Source organism: Aulonocara sp. 'chitande type north' Nkhata Bay, linkage group LG4, assembly GCF_057382095.1.
Source record: "Aulonocara sp. 'chitande type north' Nkhata Bay isolate Kocher_YH1m ecotype deep benthic linkage group LG4, A_spYH_male_GT1.1, whole genome shotgun sequence".
NCBI lineage: Eukaryota > Metazoa > Chordata > Actinopteri > Cichliformes > Cichlidae > Aulonocara > Aulonocara sp. 'chitande type north' Nkhata Bay.
Window position 1 is genome coordinate 16500488 of NC_141347.1, and position 7577 is coordinate 16508064.

Here is a 7577-nt window from a genome sequence, read left to right on the forward strand (position 1 = left end):
GGCTAACCTCTCTCCGTGCTACTTTGATCTTGCCCTCTAGCCTCCTTCTCCATGGAGGGTACTGCCCCTTGTGGCTGTTCAACTTGTAGCCAAGCATCTCACTGATCACTGCTGCCGTATTGTAGATCAGCTTGTTAGTGTCGGTAATCGTGGTTGTAGGTATTGCCCGTAGTGCTGCATTAACATCATCTAGCAGACCTTCTGAGGGTACTTCACGTAATCTTGGTAACCGGCTACGGGGGATCCAGGTTTCAAGCTTGGCCATGATCCTATTTTTCAGGTCAGTTCCTCTCGCACTCAACGATCCTTCTCCTATCACACTTGGGGCTATGTACCCAATCTCGGGTGGGGGTGATGATATCTCCCCCCTGACCTGGCGTCCTGACTCCTCCTTGCCGTAGCATTTGTGTTGTACCTCGTCAATCTCTAGCTGTGAGAGCAGTCCCTTCTTTCGAATGTTGGAACACTGAGCTACTAGTTGTTTCGCCGTCATTGTGGATGTTGGGTATCGAAGAATCCATAGGTCCCTCATCCTATTCATGTAGCCCCTTCCGCCGGGGTTACTTGCGTAGTAGCATTCCATATATATATATATATATATATATATATATATATATATATATATATATATATATATATAATCTTCTTCTTTAGCTCTCAGCGAAGGCGGTCGCACTTTTCTCCTCTCCTCCTCACCCTTATCTTCCCTGTCCTTGTCTTGTCTTGTGTGCATTACTTTCCCTGGAATAGCCTCCCACTGTCGTTCTCTAAAACCTAAAAGAGAATTATGGATTTAGGCCCAAGGCTGGAGCCGAACAATCACTCCCTGATAATGACTGTGTTACGGCTATTCTTCCCATCCCATGCAAGGACACCTGGATTGGCTGGAGGACTGTTTACTTAGCCTGATAGGCCGAAGGACACTGGCTCAGCTAAACGATGGACACGCACACACACACACTTACACTGATAAGCACTCACTCATCCCCTCTCCCTTTCCAACGCCTTCGATGCTTGTGCCCTACCGGGGAAGATAGCAGTCAACTGGACCAGCACAGATGCTGCAGAACCGGATGCGCTGTCTACACCGGCTCTCTCTTACCCTTTACCCGCCCCTGTTGCTTGTCTTGTGTTTCTATGGTGTATTGATAGTCATGTGCTTTTGTGCTGAGGTGTTTTTTCTGTTATCAAGCTGTTCTCCCACTAGGAGCTCAGTCTGAGTGGAGTTTTTTTTCCACATGTATGTATATATATATATAGGTTTGTAGCTTGAACCTATTCGCTGGAACGTTGAGGACAATATAATTACACAGCAAGCAAGACACGAAGTAGGCAAAGTTCTTCATGTTACTCATGCATGAGGGAGACCTGCCTGGAGCCAAGTGTCGTTCCACCACTTGACCTCCGTCAGACTCTCAGCCAGGCTCCCCATAGCACTCCTTTTATTGTGGTTACATGAATATGCATAGGGTCATTAACATATAGCATCTTACATAGGTATACATGTGAACAAAGAATACTGTGTGTGTGTGTGTGTGTGTGTGTGTGTGTGTGTGTGTGTGTGTGTGTTACTGCTTTTCAAAGGGTCATATAACATGAAAGCACGAAGGCAAACATCCTTGGTCAGGAAGAGGCTAGACCCCCCCTCACCCTAGATAACACGGTGAGGAAGTCAAGCAGTTAAAGCACTTAGACTAGAACAGACGCAACTACGTTAATCCTACCATAAAACAATAAGACACGGTACGACCTCTCATGCTCCCAGAGTGCTGTCTAATACACACAAGGTTTGCAGACTATCAAGGATCAAAACCTCTACCAATCTACAACTAATTACAAAACTCTAAGCATATATAAGTAAATATTTCTAAGCATAAATGACAATCAACAATACAAATCTAACATATATATTTTAGAGATGGCACGATACAACATTTTTATGTCCGATACTGATATCATAAATTTGGATATCTGCCGATACCGATATGAATCCGATATAGTGTGTTTTTTAATCAATAAAACTGTTTTATTCAATATCTTGCTGCTTTTTGTATAAGTTAATACTCAAGTTTAAAAAAACCAAAAAAAACCAAAAAACCACTAAAGCTATTCTGTTATACCTGTATGCAAAAAATACACTGCACCCAAAATATTTCATAGTTCAGCAATACTGATCAATCTAATAAACTTAAACTTACTCCATCCTCCCTATTCTGGTATTTTAAAGAGTAAGCAACCTAACTAATAGGGCTTTAAAACACCCAGCAAAAAAAAAAAAAAGGGAACCACCCACCACCTCGTGGTGCTTAATCGACGTAATAAACTTTCATTTGATGCAGTGTGAAAAAAAATGCACAGAAATCAATTCTTTTTCAAGAATAATTAAATAGATTCAACATCTTTCTTCAACAGAATTGGAGACTGCACAGATTGTACCTTCCCAAAGGAAAAAGTACTATAGCTTACTAGGGTATATTAGACTCAATAGTTACTATATACAGTAATGGACTTCTATACATTTTACATCAGATTAAAACTTTGGGTGTAAGATTCGGATAATTTATTTATTAAAAGCTAGACATTTTAAATGAGAATAAGAAAGAAAAGTATGTCTTTGTGCCCCCCTTTTCCCTGAAAGTTTAGCCAGGCCCCCCTGGGGGGAGATTTTCCGTTTTCGTTTTAAAAAATAATCCCGTCCACACGTAAATGCAGAAATGAACGAAAACGCTGCTAGGAACATGCCAAAGCAACAGGTGGCAATATGTTCCTGACAGTGTAGAAATGTTGGCCAATCAGAAGTCTAGAAGCCTCGGTGGGAAATAGTAAACAAGGATGGGGCATAGAAGCAGAACCGAGTCCTATGTGTGGAGGGACAGTAACTGTGTGTGTATATGTAAGCATTTAAACACTGCAGAGAGTACAATTAACAGTAACAGTATTGTAGAAATTCATTTCACCGAAACAATAACGCGGTGCACAGTGTGACGTCAAAAAAGGCGCACACCTTTGACGCTGCGTTTTCTCCGTTTTTCTCATCCACACGTAAATGCAAAAACTGAGTTTTCAAAAATATCCACCCTGGCCGGAGTTTTTAAAAATCTCAGTTTTCAAATCAAATTCAAATTCAAATTTTATTTGTCACGTACACAGTCATACACAGTATGATATGCAGTGAAATGCTCAGACAACTGCTCGTGACCTAAAGAAAAAAAGAAAAAAAAAGGAAAGGGCTATTAATAAGATAGGAAATAAATATGAAAAATTAAGAAATGTGTAAATTTAACTAGGAAGGAATAAAATATAAGAATATAAAATATAAAAAATTAAATAACTGTACAACACAAATTAGAATGAAGGGTAAATTTAACTGGGAAAGAATAAGATAAAATATATAAATTAAAGTTGAAAATAAAATAACTGTACAACAAAATACACAATACACAGTATAGAACTATATAAGAATGTATGAAGAAATATAAATAAATAAATATATATATATACACACACAATAACAGCAGCTGTACAAGTATTAAGTGGAAATGAAGAATATAGTGACCAGTGTTGTGGAATCCACATTATGTCTTGTGCAGTGCAAATATGCTTAAAGTGATTTAAGTGATGAAGTGAAAACAATGTCCAGAATGTCCAGTGTGTGTGTAAGAACCATATGTGTGGGTCAGTACTGTGTGGTGGTGTGATTGAGAGACCGTATCGCCTGCGGGAAGAAGCTCCTCCTCAGTCTCTCTGTGTTGGTCTTCAGGGAGCGGAATCGCTTTCCTGACCTCAACAGAGAGAACAGTCTGTTGTTGGGATGGCAGAGGTCCTTCACGATCTTCCTGGCCTTGGTCCAGCACCGCCTGCTGTAGATTGAGTGCAGGTCAGGGAGCTCGGAGCGGATGGTGCGCTCAGCTGACCGTAGAGCTCGTCTGTCCTGCATGGTGCTGTTCCCGAACTAGGTTAAGATGTTTCCCGTCAGGATGCTCTCTATGGTGCACGAGTAAAAGTTCCTGAGCACCTTGGAGGGCAGTTGGAAGTCTCTCAAGCGTCTGAGGTGGTAGAGACGCTGACGGGCGTTTTTCACCACGGTGTTGATGTGACAGGACCATGACAGGTCCTGCGTGATGTGAACTCCGAGGTATTTGAAGCTGTCCACTCTCTCCACTGGGCACTCGTTGATGACAGGGGTCTGGTAGTTCCTCTCCTGCTTAGTGCTGAAGTCCACTATCAGCTCCTTTGTCTTACTGACGTTTAGAAGGAGGCTGTTCCTCTGGCACCAGTTCTCCAGATTCCTAATCTCCTTCAGGTAGGCCGTCTCGTTGACATCAGAGATCAGGCCCACCACGACGGTGTCGTCAGCAAACTTGATGATGGTGGTGGAGCTGGTAGTGGCCACACAGTCATATGTGTACAGAGAGTACAGCAGGGGGCTCAGAACACACCCCTGGGGGGCTCCAGTGCTGAGAGGGGTGGAGGCTGAGACATGTCCGCCCATCCTTACTGCCTGTGGTCTGCCAGTTAGGAAGTTGGAGATCCACTGACACATAGATGAGCTGAGTCCCAGATGCTCCAGCTTGGTGGTGAGTGTGGAGGGAATTATGGTGTTAAATGCAGAGCTGTAGTCTATGAAGAGCATTTTAACATAATTCCCCCTTCTAGTGTCCAAGTGAGTGAGTGATGTGTGGAGGAGATGAGAGATGGCATCGTCTGTGGAACGATTTGGACGGTAAGCAAACTGTAGTGGGTCCAGTGTGTCTGGTAGTGAAGAAATGATGAAGTCTCTGACCAGGTGTTCAAAACACTTCATCACTACTGAGGTGAGGGCTACAGGGCGATAGTCATTGAGAGAAGCAGGGTGGGGTTTCTTCAGGACAGGAACAATGATGGACTCTTTGAAGCATGTGGGGATCACCGACTGAGATAAAGAGATGTTGAATATCTCAGTGAACACAGGAGCTAGCTGGTATGCGCAGTCTCTGAGGATACGACCTGGGATGCCGTCTGGTCCTGCTGCTTTCCTGGTGTTCACTCTCTTGAAGGCTCTCCTTACTTCATGCTCAGAGATGACGAGCACTTTTCCGGTGCTGGCAGTATCTTCCTGTCTGCAGCCGTTAGCGCCGCTAGCACTAGCATTGTTGGAGTCCTTAGCTGCAGCCTCGAAGCGAGCATAGAAAGTGTTCAGCTCGTCTGCCAGAGTCACGGCCGCGTTCGTCATACGTTGGTGCTTTATAGTCCGTTATTGTCCTTAGTCCCCGCCATAGGCTCCTAGAGTCACTCTGTTGGAGTTGTGACTCTAGTTTCCTCCCGTAGCGCTGCTTCGCCTCTTTCACCGCCCTCCGCACGTTATATGACGCGGCTTTGTACGGGTCCATGTCCCCCGTCATGAGTCCCGTGTTGTAGGCAGCGGTGCGGGATCTCAGAGCGTCGCGGATGGTTTTATCCACCCACGGCTTCTGGTTGGGAAACGTTGTGATAGTCTTTGTCTCCACGGTATCATCCGCTAGTTTCCTGATGAATCCCACAACCGTTTCCGTAAACACGTTGGCATCATCATCGGAGCTGTTTCTGAACATGCCCCAGTCTACGTCATCGAGTGCGTCCTGTAACGCGGCCACCGATTGATCCGTCCAGTGCGCGACCTTCCTCTGAACCGGAACTTCCTGTTTCAGCCTTTGTTTGTATTTTGGCATGAGGAAGATGGCGGCGTGATCGGATTTGCCAAATGGAGGGCGGGATTGTGCCTTGTAGTCGTCCTTGACCGTAGTGTAGCAGTGGTCCAGTGTCCTTTCACCTCTGGTGGGGCAGGTGATGTGTTGATAAAAGTTCGGCGCTGCGCGTTTGAGGTTGGCACTATTAAAGTCCCCCGTCACAATAAGCGCAGCGTCCCGGTGTTGTGTCTGGTGCTGTGTGGGTGCCTCATGCAGCTCGGATAAGGCGGTGACCGTGTCCGCTTGTGGTGGAATATAAACGGCACTTACAATGACCTATTTAAATTCCCGAGGTAGATAAAAAGGACGACACATGATGGATAGTAGTTCCAGATTTGGTGTGCAGGAGCGTGTGAGAGGAACAATGTTCGCACTGTTGCACCAGTTGTTGTTCACCATTAAACACACGCCGCCTCCCCTTGACTTCCCCGAGTCCCGTGTCCTGTCCATGCGGTGAACCGAGAAGAACTCGGCCGGCTGGATGGCGTGGTCCGGCACCGCAGGGTTCAGCCATGTCTCGGTGAAGCAGAGGAGATTGCAGTCCCGAATGTCTCTCTGGAACTTTATCCTGGCCCTGAGGTCATCAAGCTTGTTCTCCAGTGACTGGACGTTGGCGAGCAGGATGCTAGGCAGAGGTGTGCGGTGTGCACGAGCTCTCAGCCTGTTTCCTGACGCCGGCTTGCTTCCCTCTAGGCCGCCGCCACTTCCCTTTGTTCGCCCTCAAGATCTCACTCGGCCAGCTCGGATCCGGAGTTAAAATCTTTGAATTGTGAGTACATTGTATCCCAATAGAAACAAGAGTGTCACTGTCATACCTAATGTACCCAATGGTGATGATTTTGCCGATTTAGAAACGCTGAAAACTAACTTAAAAAACAAAGACAAAGAAAAAGTGGTCGGAGAAGTCGTGACGGCAGCCGACCTCACCGGCGCCATCTTTGTATATGTTCAGTGACCGAAAACGCCGTTTACGTGTGGACGAAAGGCGCAAACGCATAGAAAAATCTGCGTTTTCAAAAATACCCAGGTACGTGTGGACGTAGCCTTGAATTCATTCTTTGAAAACATGGACACCATATCCTCTTGACCAATTAAGGAGAGGGACCAACTATATTATTGCCTAAGGAATTGGCAGTTTCCTCATCTATAACGGCATTGTGGCATGGCTTCATAATAGAAGAGGTTTTTTGCCTACAATCAAGACCTTAAAACAACTGAAACATTTGATAAATTATTAAATGAAACATTTAATGATGTATCAGACAACAGTTTAAACATTTGATGATCATTTTTTATATGCTCTATTGTGAATAAAATACAGGTTTGGATTTGAGGCTTTATTTAAGATACTTATTGCAGCCATTCTGAGGGCTTTTTATCCTTTACCAAGGTCAAAATGACCAAGTTAACGTTAAAATTATGTGTTTTGGTTGAAATTGGTGGTTTTCCTCTTTACCTACAGCAGAAGATGTCATCAAGGAGGTCTTTAAAAAGAACAAAGAATATCTAAGGCAAAAGTGTCAGTGGGAGTTGGAAGGCAATGAAAAGTCTCGTATGGATGAAAAATCATTGGATAAAATTTACACACAGCTCTACATTATACAAGGAGAGAGTGAACATGTCAATGAACAACATGAGATTTGGGAGATTGAAGATAAAGAATCAAATTGTTGAGGGTACTTGAATCAACTGTAATGATATCTTTAAACATGTGCAAGGCGACAAGGACATGACAGCAATTCGGACTGTGATGACAAAGGGGGTCGCTGGCATTGGAAAAACTGTCTCTGTGAAGAAATTCATCCTTGACTGGGCAGATGGAAAAGCCAATCAGGACTTGGACTTCATCTTTATGTTTCCATTCAGGGAGCT